The 15,872-nt window shown below is 46.2% G+C and overlaps 2 pseudogenes; both read right to left on the reverse strand.

Moving 5' to 3' along the window:
• Positions 1 to 4,403: 4,403 nt before the first annotated feature.
• Positions 4,404 to 12,112, reverse strand: LOC123397107 (annotated as a pseudogene).
• Positions 12,113 to 12,563: 451 nt separating this feature from the next.
• On the reverse strand, positions 12,564 to 15,669 carry LOC123397109 (annotated as a pseudogene).
• Between the last annotated feature and the right edge of the window lie 203 nt (positions 15,670 to 15,872).

Genomic DNA, 15,872 nt, shown 5'->3' on the forward strand with positions numbered 1-15,872 from the left:
GAAGAAGTACGTGCTAGTGTTAAAAAATGTCAAGCCGCATGAGGCCGTCCTTAAAATAATTCTCCATGACTCCATCCATATTTTAAGTGATCCAAGCAATATTTCGATGAACGATAATCTATCTATCTAGTAGCATTACTATACTCAGTCAAAGTCAGCAACTGAGTTTCCCTAGCGCTGCCTGGCAACTCTATAGTCATCCCCGGATCAGCAGCACCAGTACTTGATGCTAACCAGTGGGCCATTGTTATAGTTCCTCGCTTTCATTACATCATGAGTGTGGATGTGCAAACCCAACAACTATATTCAAATCCTCATGTAGGCGATTTTAGGTTTCTATTTATTCTTAAGGATCATGTTTTTTTGGTACTCACGTATTTATTGAGGACTAGGCTTGGTGCATATTCAAGATTAAACATCCTAGTACTCATAATTAAAAGACTGTATGCATCCTTAATTGATGCAAAGGTCGGGAAGTAAAATTCTCCTTCATTCTTAGGTGCATAAGTTTAGTTTTTGATGCACAAGACCTGTCCCCCGCGTCGCCCCCGCTTGGGCGACTCGTGCGGCGCCCAAACCCTAGCAGCTGGGGCGCGCGCTCCCACCTCCCCTCCCACCGTCGCCATCGGGGGACGCCGTCGGGCAACGCTCCGGGACCGACGACGGTGGCGGAGGCATCCCTCTCTCCCGCATCCCAAGGATGGTGCGGGGCCCCTGCACGTGTGGAGGCATGGCCAATCTATCGGAGCGACAACGATGGTTGCGTCGACGACGACGATGGTCGGCCCTGCCTCGGGCGACGACGGCTACAGGCACGTCGGGCAGGCCTGTCATGGGCAGCGTTGTGCGACCGCTGTCCTGGTTCGATGGTGGCGATGGGCTATGCTGCTGCGGCACATCATCCGGCTTCTGATTCGCGACGGTGTGGAGGGCCTGGTGCACTGCTCGGCGGCACCTACGATCACATCTATTCTGGTCGGTGCAGCCGGCAGTGGCGGTCATCTTCTCCATCGGAGGTGGTCGGCCTGAGGCTGGGTGGTTGGATCTCAAGATCCGCCATCTAGTCCCGGCTGCGAGTCAGGGAGACATAGTTGCCGGTGAAAATCGAGCCGATGGCAGGCGATGGCGGCATCGTCGTGTAACTATTGTTGACCCACTCGTGCTGCTCCGAGGGAAACCCTAGGTTCTGGTCTTCCAGATCGAACGATGTCGGCACTACGGTGTCGTGTCTCTCTTGGAAGCATCGTTTCTGGAGCAGCGTTGCAAGATAGAGGAAGGCGGTGGAGCGGCTTCGTCTTGAACGGAGCTTCGGTGGAGATGTCAAGTCATGCCTGACCGACAGGTGCTACGTTGTATCATGCCTGCTTGGCAGGTGCTACGCACGACAGATCTTATGAAGCCTTCATGTTAGGATGGACGCTGTATCATGCCGTTGGGCGCCGTGGTGGCGTCAACGGATGGACAGACTGACAAGGGTGATGCGGATCTCTCTCGTGAAGAAGAAACATCGGTTCGGTGATGATGACCGCTTCTAAAACGTGTGCAAGTGATATACGCTTTAGGTTTGCTGCACCGATTATTATTCCGATACGATATAGGGATGGATCATCGATGACATCGGTTTCAGGTGTGCGTGGTGGCTTTGGATGGCTTGATGTATGATCTTATCACAGCTTCATGGAATAATTAATAAAAATGACTGTATGAATCGATTGATGCAGAGGCCAGAGGTTTAACCTCCTTTTCTAAAAAAAATTCAGTGTGGATTACCTAAAGATATCAAAATGAACTATCGCTAAAGATTTTATTCTATATAATACCCACTCGTTTGACTTGGGATCCCAGTCGAGACCATCTCTTGTCCATTTCCTGAAGTTTAAACGTGGTCCAGTCCAGCGACTCCTTTTCTACCGAAGTTTCAAACAATCAAATTCAATAAGCAATAAATAAACATAAATCCTTTGGATAACCCAGTGGATCTTTTTGGACGCGTTAGCAGTCTCCGTGGCCGTTTGATCAGATTTTGATCGGACGGCTCAAGAGCAACCTATATTCATATGCCAGTTTTTTTTTAAGAGCATTCTCAGTAGACTGTTCAAATGTGAAAATACGTAAATTTTGGACCGTCTGGGACCGCTGCTCCAACGGACGGTTCATATGTAATTTTTTTTGAACTGCAGCCTTTCGGTGATGTAAAATTAAAAACTTTATGATGTAAATTTACATCACAGGATGCAACTGATGTAAAACTGCGGCCGTCCGCCAAACGCCCAACCACCATTTTATTCCCCTTCCGCCTCGCGACCGCCCACCCGCTCCCCGCCCGCCGCAGCTCCTCGCTCGGCCGCCACCCCGGCGCAGCTCTCCGACGCCGCTCCGCCATAGATCCACACCCCCGGTTGCCTCCGCCCGACCCCGCTCCGTCCGCTCGGCCCCGCTCCGTCCGCCTTCTCTCCGTCCGCCTCTGCCTCCGGTCCGTCCGCCGCCCCGCTCCGTCCGCCTCCACCCAGCGCCGCACGCCATCGCCCCACTCTGGCCGCCTTCACCCTGTGCCACACGCCGCTGTCCCGCTCCGACAGCCTTCGCCCCACGCCGCACGCCGCCACCCCGCTCCCCGCTCGGCGGGAGGAGGAGATGCCGGCGAAGAAGGCGAAGAAGAGATCGGCGGTTGCCGTCGCTCCCGGCGAGAGCGACGAGGCGACGATGGTTCGGTTTGTGCGAGAGCATCCACAATACGTCCAGGCCGAACGGGAGCACTACTGGAAGCGCGACGTCGATGCGAAAAATAAGGGGATGAAGAAGGAGGACGAGGCCGGCCCCTCGACTGTGATCCCTATCGAGTCGTCAGATGAGGACCGGGGTGACTACGAGTAGGAGGATGAGGGGCGCGATATCCTGACCAAGGACTAGTTCTGGGAGCAGTTCTGCAGCTCCGACTACGAGGAGTAGTTTCATCAAATAGTTTGAATAAGTAGTAGTTGAATTTGTGTATGAAACTATGTTGAATTTCATGTTTGAACTATGTTGAGATAAAGTAGTAGTTGGTCGTTTTAATCTTCGTTTTGGATCATATGTTGGAATTGTACTTTTTTTACATCTTCATTTTGAACCATCTATTGAAGTTGAGTCTTTTTTGAAGATGTAAAAAGTACTTTTCGGTGCTCAAATTTGAACCATCATCAGGTTGGACCATCAAAATTTGGACCAACTATTGGAGATGCTCTAACTTTGTCCTCGTTTCGGCCGGCTCGACCGCAAGAAATAACTTATTGCAGACCCACGAGTGAGGGAGGATGACGGCGGTTGGATCTCACTGTATCTTAGAAGGAAGAAAAATGATCTGGGTGATTCCAACTAGCCTCATGCTGTAGAGGACGAACTGCAACACTATCTTTGTTGCAAAGGTTGGTACTGCTTACATGCAGTTTGATTGGATGGATATTCCTGATTTCAGAAGGAAAAACACGGTTCCGGTTAATTGCAACAAGCCTTTTATTGCAAAGGCCTAGCCACAACACTATCTTTGTTGGAAAGGCTGTCGTTCTTTATGTGTGGTAGAACGGGGCTTGATCCACTAGTGGAGAACGGGGCTTCAGTCCCGATTAAGAACGAACTTTTATTTTGAATCGTCAATTGGGACTAAAGAATGAGACTAAAGGGTCCGACCTTTAATTTCGATTGGCCACACCCCGGGACTAAAGTACGACTGGCTCACATTAGTCCCGGGTCCATACCTGATCGGGACTAAAGGTCCGGACGAGAGATGTATTTTCCATCAACGATCTATTGGCCGACGAGGTGGTCTATATTTTTTGCTTTACAATTGGCGGGCGGGTAGCGTCGCCCATAAATAATCAGTTTATTCCAAAGAGAAAAAAAATTCTTGCATTAATTACAAAGAAAAACTCAATTCTTTTCCTCAAGATGTCTTGAATGAAACTAGGCGATGACGTAAGTAGATTAGTTGGATTTATAACCCAAATACTTATAATCTTGCATTAATTTGTAATAGCGAGGGGAGAAAATTATGAGAATATATTTGAACTTTGTTTTTGAAAAAGATGACAAAAGCAGGAGTTCAATTTACTCGCCCATGGTCAATATGGATATATTTTTAGAAATTCTCCTTACTATTCTACGTCAATGAACAATTCAAAATGTCCCCACTTTTTCAGAGCAAGTGGAAGATTCGACAGAGGTTGCGTCTCGATGCGACCACCAGGGATACCAAGCCATTATACACTTGATCATATCCAACCATGATTTACAAATCTGAAATCTTCTTCGTTAATTAGTACAACGAGAACTCTTCCTCTTTTACTGTAGAAGGCTAGACCTGCTACAAATAATGCCATGAAAACAAAGAGAGGGCTACAATATTTTTTAATCAACTTTTTTAAAAACTACCGAGGATACCTTGAGGATAACAAGAACTCTTCTTCCATAGTATATTGTCTGCTTGATTCTTTTATATTGGGATGCCCTGTATTAGTTGGGCCACTCATTGAAGTACCATCGTCCTCCACCAATACATTATCTAAAATATTCCTCTTGGATGCTTGAAGACCTTCCAATGTCAACTCCACATCTCTCATGGTTGGACGATTCTCTGTTGTTAATTTTAGGCATGCTAATGCAAGCTTGGCCACTTCCTCTACTTCTTTGCCTCCCCCATCCACAACTTGTGAATCTAGTATCTGTGACAAATTGCCTTCTGCAAACAAGGTTGTAAAATGCCCAACAAGGCCATCTCCTTCAGAAGACAAATATGAGAATGGCTTCTTTCTAGTTAACAATTCTAGAAGCATGACACCAAAGCTGTAAACATCACTTTTCTCTGTGAGCCTCCCTGTGCTAAGATACATAGGGTCCAAATATCCTCTTGTGCCTTTACTATTGTTGTTACACCTGTTTTATCCACCGGAACGTACCTTGATGCTTCAAAATCTGCTAACTTTGCTGCTAGCGTATCATCCAAAAGTACGTTAGCAGACTTGATATCCCTATGGATAATAGGTATTGATACGCATAATTGGCAATTGGAGACCCCCTCGTACCCCCTCGCGCCGCCTCCCCTCGGGCGACGCTAGGGGCCCCCGAAACCCTAGCCTCCAGAGCTTCTCCCTCCTTCCCCGACCGCCGCAGCCTCCGGCAAGGGCCGCGGTGGCGGCGGGCCCTGCGCCTTAGAGCCAGGGCGGGTGGTGCCGCGGAGCCCCAGCGAGGCGGAGGGGCCGTTGCGCACGGGGAAGACGGGGGCGGTGGTCAGGGCGGCGGACCTGATGTGCGACGGCGTTCGTGGCCCCATGGCTGGCCGTGGTCAGGTTGGATGGCGGCGGTGAGGCGCTCCATCCGGCGAGGGCAGCGGCTGCGCGCAAGGGCGGTCATCGAGGGCTGCGAATCTGGCGTGTCCTGCCCAGATCCGTCACGGCTTGGACTTCTTCGGCCGGTGGCGCGAGGAGGATCGGTGTGTGGCGGCTGGAGGCCCCTGCCGGCATGCCGACGGCGGTCTTCCTCTACATGACGTGCCTCCCTCGGTTCCATCCAACCACGAGATCGGGGGGTCGCGACTTCCGTGAAAACCGCGCCGACCTCGGTCATGGCGGACGATGGCGGCATCTAGGACGACGTTACCAGCCCATGACATCGTTGTTGCATGTCGTGGCACCTCACTCGTGATGCTCCAAGGGAAACCTTAGATCTGGATCTACCGGTCGGACGATGATGGCATCTTCGATGTCGTTTCCCTCCTGAGGGCATCGTTTTGGAGTACGTGTTGGGTGGACGGGACAAGAGGAGGAGCGGTGTTTGATCTACCGTGAGCCATACGGTGTAGCCCGGCGGCATGGCGCTGTGGTGGTTCGTCGACAGACACGTGTAGGCGGATACGTGCAGGATGGTGGCGCTGTCTGGCACCGTGGTGGCGTCGACGACAGACCTCGCAAGGATGATGCGTTTGTTCTAGCTCTGGAGAGGGTACGGTGGTAGATGGTGGAGGCGGCCTCTGCGCCGGACCAGTTTGGGATCCAGTTTCAGTGGTGGCTGGGCTGGAGCATCAGACTATAGATGTTAGGATTTGGTGCGATATCTGTTTGGTATTTGACCCAGATATTCAGCACACCTTCATCAAGGAATAGGAGTAGCAACATGTGTTGCCTAGATGGTGGCTTCAGGCTAACTTATGTATTACTTTGTATGGTCTGTGTGAATAATTAATAAAATGGTTGTATGCATCGTCTAGATGCAGAGGCCGGGGGTATATCCTCCTTTTCTAAAAATAAAAATAAAATATGAAGATAGGCTAGTGACTTGGCTGTCTCAGTTGCTATTCGCAACCTATCGTCCCATGATAATGATTCAGGTTCATGGGTGTGCGAATGACTATACAGAGTTCCATTGGAGATGAACTCATAGAGCAACATTGGGACTTCTGTTTCAAGGCAGCAACCATAGAGTTTTACAACATTTCTATGTTGATTTGTGATAGGATAGCAACCTCATTGATGAACTCATCAATCTCTTTTTGAATCACCATCTTTGGTTTCTTGATGGCTACAACATGGAGGTCTGATAAAATTTCTTTGTAGATGATACCATGTCCACCGCCACCAAGCTCTCGAGTTTTGTCGAAATTGTTTGTTGCCTTCTCTAGCTCCTCTCAGGATATAATCATTCTTTCTGCAATATCAGCTCTTTGAGATACCAATTGCTGCAATAGTCGCCCACAATTCTGCTCAAAGAACTTCTGCTACAACATTTGTTTCCTTTGGCGTTTAAGCTGTTGCATGAAGAAAAATACAAGGATGATCAAAAGGATAGCCCCCGCCCCACTAGCAACTCCTATTCCGATGGTTGCACCTGAACCTATATACACACATAATTTTTGTTAATGCCAAAGTTTAGGGCTATCAAATTCAATGTGCAGTATGTTTGCATATGGTATATAATTTTGTCCATACATGCTTTTGCCCTGCTTTATAGATAACACGGCCGAGTACGTTTGCTTAACGGTCATAATGCTTTTGCCCTGCTTTATAGATAGCCACAACATCCAACAACAGTCACAACAACACACACACGCACGCCGCATTGGAGGAGTACGTTTTTTTTAAGAAACCGAACAACACCAACGACGCAGCAAAGCGCGACCAACCCTTCTAGTAGTAGTAAATAATGATGTACACAATGGGTAGTTTCTTAGCCTTATGTTTGATAGCCAGATAAATTCCGTTAAGAAATCATCATTTAATTAAAACAAGACAATCTTTATTATGGTTTACCTTTGCTTAACGTCCACACTTTTTTTAGGGTAACGTCCACATTTATCCCACGTGACATTTCTAATAAGATAGTACCATTGTAAGACTTAAATAAAACTAGTATTACACAAGAATAGCCACCTGTGCCGGACTTGATGCAATCACCTGGTACGGTGTGGTTGCCATGAGTTCCCTGAGGGCATCGGCAGCGGAACGTTCCTCGCATGTTGGTGCACTCGACGTAGCAGCCATATTCTTCTGGCTCCTTGCACTCGTCCACATCTAGAGACAAATTTAACACCACATTAATTAAGATAAACCGAAAAAATCCATTTTAAACCCTGAATTCGTAGAGACCCGCCGAAACGAACCCTAAAGTCGAAATCCCGATCGATTGCACCCTGAACTATGTAATCCCGGTCTAAATTTAACCCTGACGTCATTTGGCAAACAAGGATTGCCAAAAAATGACCCGGATTGATGCCATTTGTACTATTTCTCGTTGGACCAGCCCACTTTCATTTTTTTCTTCTTTAAAACGTGCAGTTTTTTTGTTTGTTTAAAACTGCACAAAGAAAACACCCGCGGCGACCTGAACCTGAAACCTGGCCGACGTAAGCAACCGTAAGTACGTACACGCGCCACTGTACATACGAATTAAAAAAATAATTGAAAAAGATCACGTCTTAAATAAGAACATGGACAAAAGAAATAACAAAAGAAACAAATTAAAAAAAACACGCCTTAAAAAGATGAATTGAAAAAAATCTTGCCTTGAAAAAGCGAATTGAACAAAACTTCACGCCTTTAAAAAAAGATTTGAAAAAGTTCGCGCCTTACATGTACTTAATTTTTTTTAATACATTATATACATTTTTTAATGTTTCAGACATTATTTTGAAATATGTGAACATTTCTCAAATGAACGTACATTTTTTTCTTGTTACTGTTTATTTTCTCTTATATTATAAATGTTTTATTGCGTGTTGCCATATTATTTCGAAATTAAAATTCGCGGATTTTCGAAAACATGTGAAGTCCGCTGGTTATTTTATACATAGGAAGCACCTCAAATAAAAATGAAAAAATAATTTTTTATACAGTACTGATCAAATGCGGCGTATTGTGGAGTGTGTGCACAAACTATCAAGGCTAAAATCGATCCAGTTGTTTGTTGTATTTGCACGCATCAGCTTATCTGAATTAGTTAGCTTTGCTCGTATGTCGTGTGTTCCGGTGAAACCAAGTTTACTTACATGCAGTCCCTTACAGCTGAAAAGTACTCGATCAAGTCACTGCGCACATGACCTGTGCCAACAATGCATTTTATTTTATTTTTTAACAAAATAAAACTGAAGTGAGCCGGTTCAGCGGGGAAAGGATGTGTGCCCTTTGAAAAAAACGAAAAAAATAAAATGGGCCGGCCCACCAGACGAACCCGCTTGACACAGTGTCAGGGTTTGATTTAGACCGGGATTGCATAGTTCAGGGTACAATTGACCGGGATTTTAAATTTCAAGTTCATTTCGTTCGACCAATACAAGTTCAATGTTTAAATTGGACTTTTTCTAAGATAAACTCCTATCGGCAAGATTGTACCAAATTGAATGCACGGTACCTTTGCATCCACCGTCACCGGCTCGATGCAAGAAACGAACTTTCTTAAAAGAAACGAACTGTTTTTTATAACTTATGAATGACATAATGGATAATTTATTACAACTTTGAGGATAGTTTAAATGACGGACGACAGAAGCAATATTTGCTTTATTAGTATACTAGCAAAAGGGCCCATGCGTTACAATGGGAGAAAGAAATTTCACATGGCACACACTTTTAATTTATAAAAAAGGTCTATAATTTGAGAATTTATAGTTACGATACAAATAAAGATGGTCTTATCCTACAAAAATGCAGTTCAAAATTTCACATGTCTTCTATTTTAACACGGCTTGCATGTAGATTTAATACGTACAAAGAATCAGTCAAGTGACCTTCAGTTTTATCTCTAATCCTGATTTTGTTGACGTGTTCATTCCCAACCCGAATAAGTACCGGTATGAAAGAAAGACGAATAATGACTTATTTATTAAGATTGCACCTTAGATAGTATTTTTATTAAACGTTTAACAGATAAAATAATATCATATTTAAATTCTACATATTTTTCTAATCAAATTTATGTATAATATGTTAAAATTGGAGTTACGGTTTAAAAGATATGAGTATTTAAAAAATATTTAATATATACTACGAGTTTAATGTCATAAACAGTAAGGGCTTTTTTGTAAAATCATTTCGGTGGGTTTTCCGACGAAAGTGATAGCCTCTTTATTATTAGGTAAAGATATATAGGTATATATATCTATACCTAATAATAATAAAGCGGCTATTGCTTCCGTCGGAAAACCCACTGCGGCATTTTTATAAAAAAACCCCTGTAATTTTGTTATTCAACCCGCGCTCCATTATTTATCTCCAATATAAAAGGAAAAAATGATTTGCTGCAAAAAATATATTCGTACGCATCGCCTCCTCCCGTCAATCCTACGCCAGATAACAGTCCATTGATCAATTCACGTAGCCTCTTTATTTTGCTTTGCTCGTCCCGTTCAATTTCTCATCACGACGGAATTAACAATGGATGGGTTGATTTTTTAACAAAATAGGATACGACTGACTATATTAGTTAGTTAGCTTATTGTCTTAATAAATCAAAATGAATATAAAAAAATTAAAAACATATGGTATTTTTTCTCCCGTTACAACACACGGACTCTTTTGCTAGTATATATATATATATATATATATATATATATATATATATATATATATATATATATATATAGCTGACACTATAAGGCTACTGCAAATGGATGCATCAAATGGCTTCCTCGGTATACGTGGAAACATCAACTTGTGCATTGAAGGTGGAAGAAGGCAGATCCCATTTGACACCTGCAGGTGTCAAAAGGATGCAGCCTGGCCACCTCATGCCTCAGTTTGGGCCCATCCATGGTCGCTCTGCCTTTTCTTTTTTTCCTACATTTCTTTTGTTCTTATTTCCTTTCTTTTGTTTTTCCTTTTTCTTTTTGTATTTTTTTTGAATATTATACACAATTCATTGCATGTTTATATACGAAAATGTTTATGGTATTTAAAAAAAATGTTTGCCATGTTAAGAAACTGCTCATAACCCGAAAATGTAATTAACTCATTATTAAATGATAAAACATGTTTACAAGTGCAGTTCGATGGTGTAAATCCCAGCGAATATGATCGGTTGAGCCAATTACTACGTTGTACAGGTGCTGCATGTATTGATCAATCTACGATTCACATCCGCAGATCGTCGAAGCGGTGGTAGTCGTCGTCGTCTTTCGGCAGCGGAGGAGGGACGGCGGCAGCCCGGCGGGCGGCTACGGCCGGGTCGACCTCGACCTCGGCCAGGCCGTCCCGGAACGCCCTGGCCATGTTCTCGAAGTGGTTCCTCGCCACGGCCGTCAGGCTCGACAGCTTGGGCCTGAACTCCAAGTACTTGTCCGCTACCGCGCCGCGGACGCCGGCCGCCTCGGCGACGAGGTCCTTCCTGTCCTTCTCAGCGCACTCGTGCAGGAGCTCCAGCGACTTGTCCGCCTGGCTCTGCAGGTCCTCGAACAGGTCGCGCTTGGCCGCGTCGTCCAGGTAGTAGCCGAAGGCGTAGGTCCACCGCAGCATCCGCCGGCACTCGGCCACCTGCCGGAACGCCTCCTCCAGGAAGTCGAGCTCCGTTTCCACCACCCCGAACGCGGCGGCGACAGCCTCCCTCTGCGATCCGTCCTTGCCGAGCGCCGCCACGTCCTCGAGCGCCTTCTGCCGAGACCGCTCGTGCGCGGCCCAGCGTTCGTAGTAGTGCAGGTAGCGGTCGACGGACGCCTTGGCCTGAGACCGCCGGAGCTCCTCCTCCGTGTAATTTCCCTCCGCCCTGGCCTCGTTGTAGCGGTTGCAGTTATAGAAGTTGCCGCTGTCGTGCTTCTCCCAGGGGCCCAGGCAGAGCCAGCAGAACTGGTGCTTGCACGGCGGCGAGCACGTCATGTGCATGCACCCGTGGTTCTTCTCGATGGGGCGGCGGCACTCCGGGCAGTGCTTCGTGTTGGCCAGGACCCACTGCGCCGTCTCCGAGTCGGAGCGGTTCTTCTCCATCCACACCCGCACCGTGTCGCACGAGACCGGGCGGTGCGCCTCCTCGCCACAGGTAGCCAGGTAGCTAGGTAGCCAGGTAGTCACTCTTATAGCTAGGTAGCCAGGTAGTCACTCTTATAGCCAGCTATGGGAGCCGAGTCGGACTAGGGTTGTAGACATATTTCATACCTGGCGTCTATGGGAGCCGAGTCGGACTAGGGTTGTAGACATATCGGCAAGATTGTAGCGAATCTTTATTATGATTGCCGTCGTGACCTGTGTAACAGGAGCAAGAGTAGCCTCTCTCCCGTCCCGGCATGCAGTTGCTGTTCCTGCTCTTGCAAACGTCTCGGTTGACATACGAGGGGCACTCATCACCCGGAACGGGGTGATCACCCGCCGGCTCCCCGGCCGGCAACCTCCACCACCCAGTCCAGTTGAACCGGAACCTCCGTCGCTTCTTCCAAGACCAACCGCTGCTTATCGTACCACCCCTTCTCCGCGACGTACACGCGCGTCTTCTTCCACCTCTCGTCCACCGTGCGGTTCTGCCCGAACCATTTGAGCCGCGCGTCGAAGTTCATGCGCTGGAACGGAGAGATGATCTCCTCCTGACAGCAGCCCTTCCCGAAGCTGCATGCTGTCGGCGGAGTTGGTGCTGGAACTGAGTAAAAGCATCTTCCCGTACTATACATAGTGCTTTCAATTTCTGATAAGCATGCAGTTCTGTGTTACATCAAAACATGTACCGTCAATGCCACCTCGATCAAGGCGAACAAACGACCAACGTCGAGGCCTGCAGTCTAAAGTAGATAGACAAACGTGTGTCGATAGTTCTTGGAAGCGTAAAGGAGAGGTTGTGATGGCTATTTCCCAGGAAAAACGTGGTATATACTATATTGTGTCTTACCTCTAATATATAGACAAACATTGAAGCGAATGAGAATAAGTGAGGGCTACATCTTTTCATTATTTCTTGTGTAGTGAGTGTTCCAGAACAAGAGATTGTCTGCACTAAGTAGCTAAATAACAACAAAATAAATCTGTCGCCGGAACAAATCTTGGCGAAGTAACCTAGCTAAATGCCATGAAATCACTAATAATATGCTTTTCTAATTTGTCAAGCTCATATTCAACTATGCAAAACTATCGAGGGTGCTCTGCAGATAATCTGAACTCAAGTTCCATGCTGTACCGTCTGGTCGACCCCTTAGTGTTTCTTTCAACTTTTGTAGATGCAGATGCGTTATCTAAAGGGTCCTCCCGAGGCACATATGTGCCTTTCAGTGTCAACTCCACTTCCCTCATGGTTGGACGATCCTCTCTACGTAACTTTACGCATGATACCGCGATGCTTGCAACTTCTTCGACCTCTTTCCCACCTTCCTCCATAACTTGTGGATCTAACACCTGGGATAATTTCCCTCCTCCAAACAAGGTAACAAAATGTGCAACAAGACTCTCGTCATTTGAGGACAAATATGAAAATGGTTTCCTCCTAGTTAGCAGTTCCACAAGGACGACTCCAAAGCTGTAAACATCACTTTTCTCAGTTAGTCGACCTGTGTAAAAGTTCATAGGATCCCAATATCCTCTAGTACCTTGCGCCCTTGTGGTAACCCCGGATATATCTATCGGAATGTACCTTGAAGATCCAAAATCTGCTACCTTTGCTGTCAGAGTATCATCCAAAAGTATGTTCGAACACTTGACATCTCTATGGATAATAGGAGTTGAAGCAGCGGAGTGAAGATATGCTAGGGATTTTACTACCTCGATAGCTATCCGCAACCTGTCATCCCAGGACAATGATTTTGGTGTTTCTACATGAAGATGCTCGTGAAGGGTCCCATTAGATATGAACTCATAGACCAACATTGGGACTTCAGTTTCAAGGCAACAACCATAGAGTTTAACAACATTTCTATGGTTGATTTGTGATAGGATAGCTACCTCATTGATAAACTCGTCGATCTCCTTCTGCACCATGTGCTTGGGTTTTTTGATTGCTACAATATGCTGGTTCGATAAAATTCCTTTGTAAACAATACCATGTCCTCCACATCCAACCACGAGATCATTATCAAAACAATGTGTTGCCTTGTCTAGATCTTCCAAAGTTATGATCATCCTTTCTGCAATACCAGAACTTTGGGATACCAATTGTTGCAATAGTTGTCCGCGATTTTGTTTGAAGAACTTGTGCTTTAACATTTTTGACCTCTTGTGTTTTAGTTTCTTCATAATTAACAACCCAATGAAAATTAGAAGAGCATGACTCCAGCTCCAGAAGCAGCTCCTATAATGGCGCTTGTACCTGAAAGTATGCACGGTATGGTTACTTGTTAATTGTTATTGTTCTACATGCACCATACATATAGCAAAAACATTGTTGTCGTGTTCCTCACATTTAAACTGTCTACGGCCACCGCCTGGAGGAGACAAGAAAAAAGGAATGCAGAATAAATTAGTTCAGTTTATTTAAATATATAGTAGTAGAGATAAGCAATAAGAAAATTAACTGTGCTAACCTTTGCATCCATCCGTGATGTAAGGGTTGCCATCGTAACCCTCACCACAATGGCATGAGTAACCTCTGATCATTGGTTTGCAAAGGCTATTCTTGCTCCTGCAGATGCCGGGACACATGGCATACTGGTGATGCCAACTCACATTGGCTGGCTCCTGTGAGTTAATGGATTGCAACTGCAAGATTTCCCAGTCTAGAACAATTGGAACCTCCAACCTAGGAACAACATAGTTTGTTGATAGTGAACATGGAAGCTGGGAGTAGACCCAACGCTTGTTGAACCACCCTTCCTCTGCAATGAGCGCGTATGAGTGCGGCAATTCCTCATCCCACACACTATTGGAGTCCATCCAATCAATCCAGAATTCACTGGGCATGCCGTCCCTCGACATGGAGATGCGGGCCTGGCAGCATCCATTGCCATAGCAGTACTCACCATTGTCGTCGATCCTAGGAGATGACCTTGTGTCATAGGCTCTACTCTTGTTTGAGGAACAAAAGGAGGAGCAACCACTAAGGATGGTATGGTTATTGTTGGCACTGGACAACGCCGCCTGCACCCCGCACCCGACGACGATAAGCTCATTGCTAGTTGATAACGAGTAGGGCACCATGTCTCCATGTCCAATCCCAAAATCAATTCCATTAACACCGGCTACCCCGCCATAGATGTCAAGCACTCGGTCGGTGTTGATGACTCGCACGGTGTTGTTGTGGAGGGAGACGTCAACAACTTGAAGAGTGCCAAGCATCAGCCTCGCAGGGTTGTAGCTTGTGTCACATGTGAGGACGAACCCTGGCAGATAGCACTTGTGCGAGCCAATGCCGAATGGGTATGGCACACTCACCTTGCCACATAACCTGCTACAGTTATCTGCAGGTGCATATGCATGCAAGCATTAGTTTTTGAGGAATGCCAACATGTTTCCGTACCGTATGTATTTCAAAATTTCAAAGGTATTCCACCTGCACAGAGAGGGAAAAAGGAAGGATAAGGCTAATACAAAGTGTTAATCCTATCTACGAAGAAAACAAATTAAATAAAGTCTTCAACCCATGATTGAACTCCAAGGTGGGATTTTCTCTTCACTCTACAACACCATTTCATCCCTCATTTTTTTATGCAAAAATTACTGAACCATAATTATGATTTTTTTTTTGAAAGATCCAGCTTGGAATGCTGGCATATATTAGAACTTAGCTGGTAGAAATGCGGTTACAGAAGGGCGGGGGATACGATCCTCGGATCAAGGAGAAAAATGAGAGAGAAAATTAAAAAGAAAGAGGGGGGGGGGGGGGGGGGGGGTAGAGCCGATCCCTCGCGGAGGCTCCCAGAAAGGGTGCTCCAAGAAGGATGCTCCAGCTTGTCTCCATAGCTCAACGGTTCTCGTGATTGCGCATTTTATGGCTTGTATATGCGCCTGCTTGTTTGTGAAGGTGCAGTCGTTCCTGTGTTTCCAAATCTCCCATAGAATCAGTATGATCATCGTCTTGGTAGCCTTGCGGTGAAGCGGTTGAGCCGCTCCGATCATTGCGGTTATTTTCTCGGCTGACCCTGTCTTCGTCGCCCATGTGGGAGGGGACAAAGAGGCGCATCCAGCCCTGGAGGCGGCATGCGTCCAAATCTGCAGCGTCATGGGGCATTCCCAGAACAAATGAACTGATGTCTCCAAGTTCCGTAGGCATAGCTGACAGAAGTAGCCGTTTGGCCATCCACGACATTGCAGTCGGTCATTGCACCATAGCCTGTTGCGAAGAAATAGCCAGACAAAAATCTTGAGCCTAGGGGGTGCCCAAGTCTTCCAGATTATCTTCTTGAAGTCGGACGTTAACCTTCCTTGGAACTGTGCCTTGTACGCCGACCTGGCCGAGTATGTTTGTGAGGCCTCAAGGTTCCATGTAATAGTGTCAGCTGTTTCTGCGTG

This window comes from Hordeum vulgare, chromosome 5H (assembly GCF_904849725.1).
Source record: "Hordeum vulgare subsp. vulgare chromosome 5H, MorexV3_pseudomolecules_assembly, whole genome shotgun sequence".
NCBI lineage: Eukaryota > Viridiplantae > Streptophyta > Magnoliopsida > Poales > Poaceae > Hordeum > Hordeum vulgare.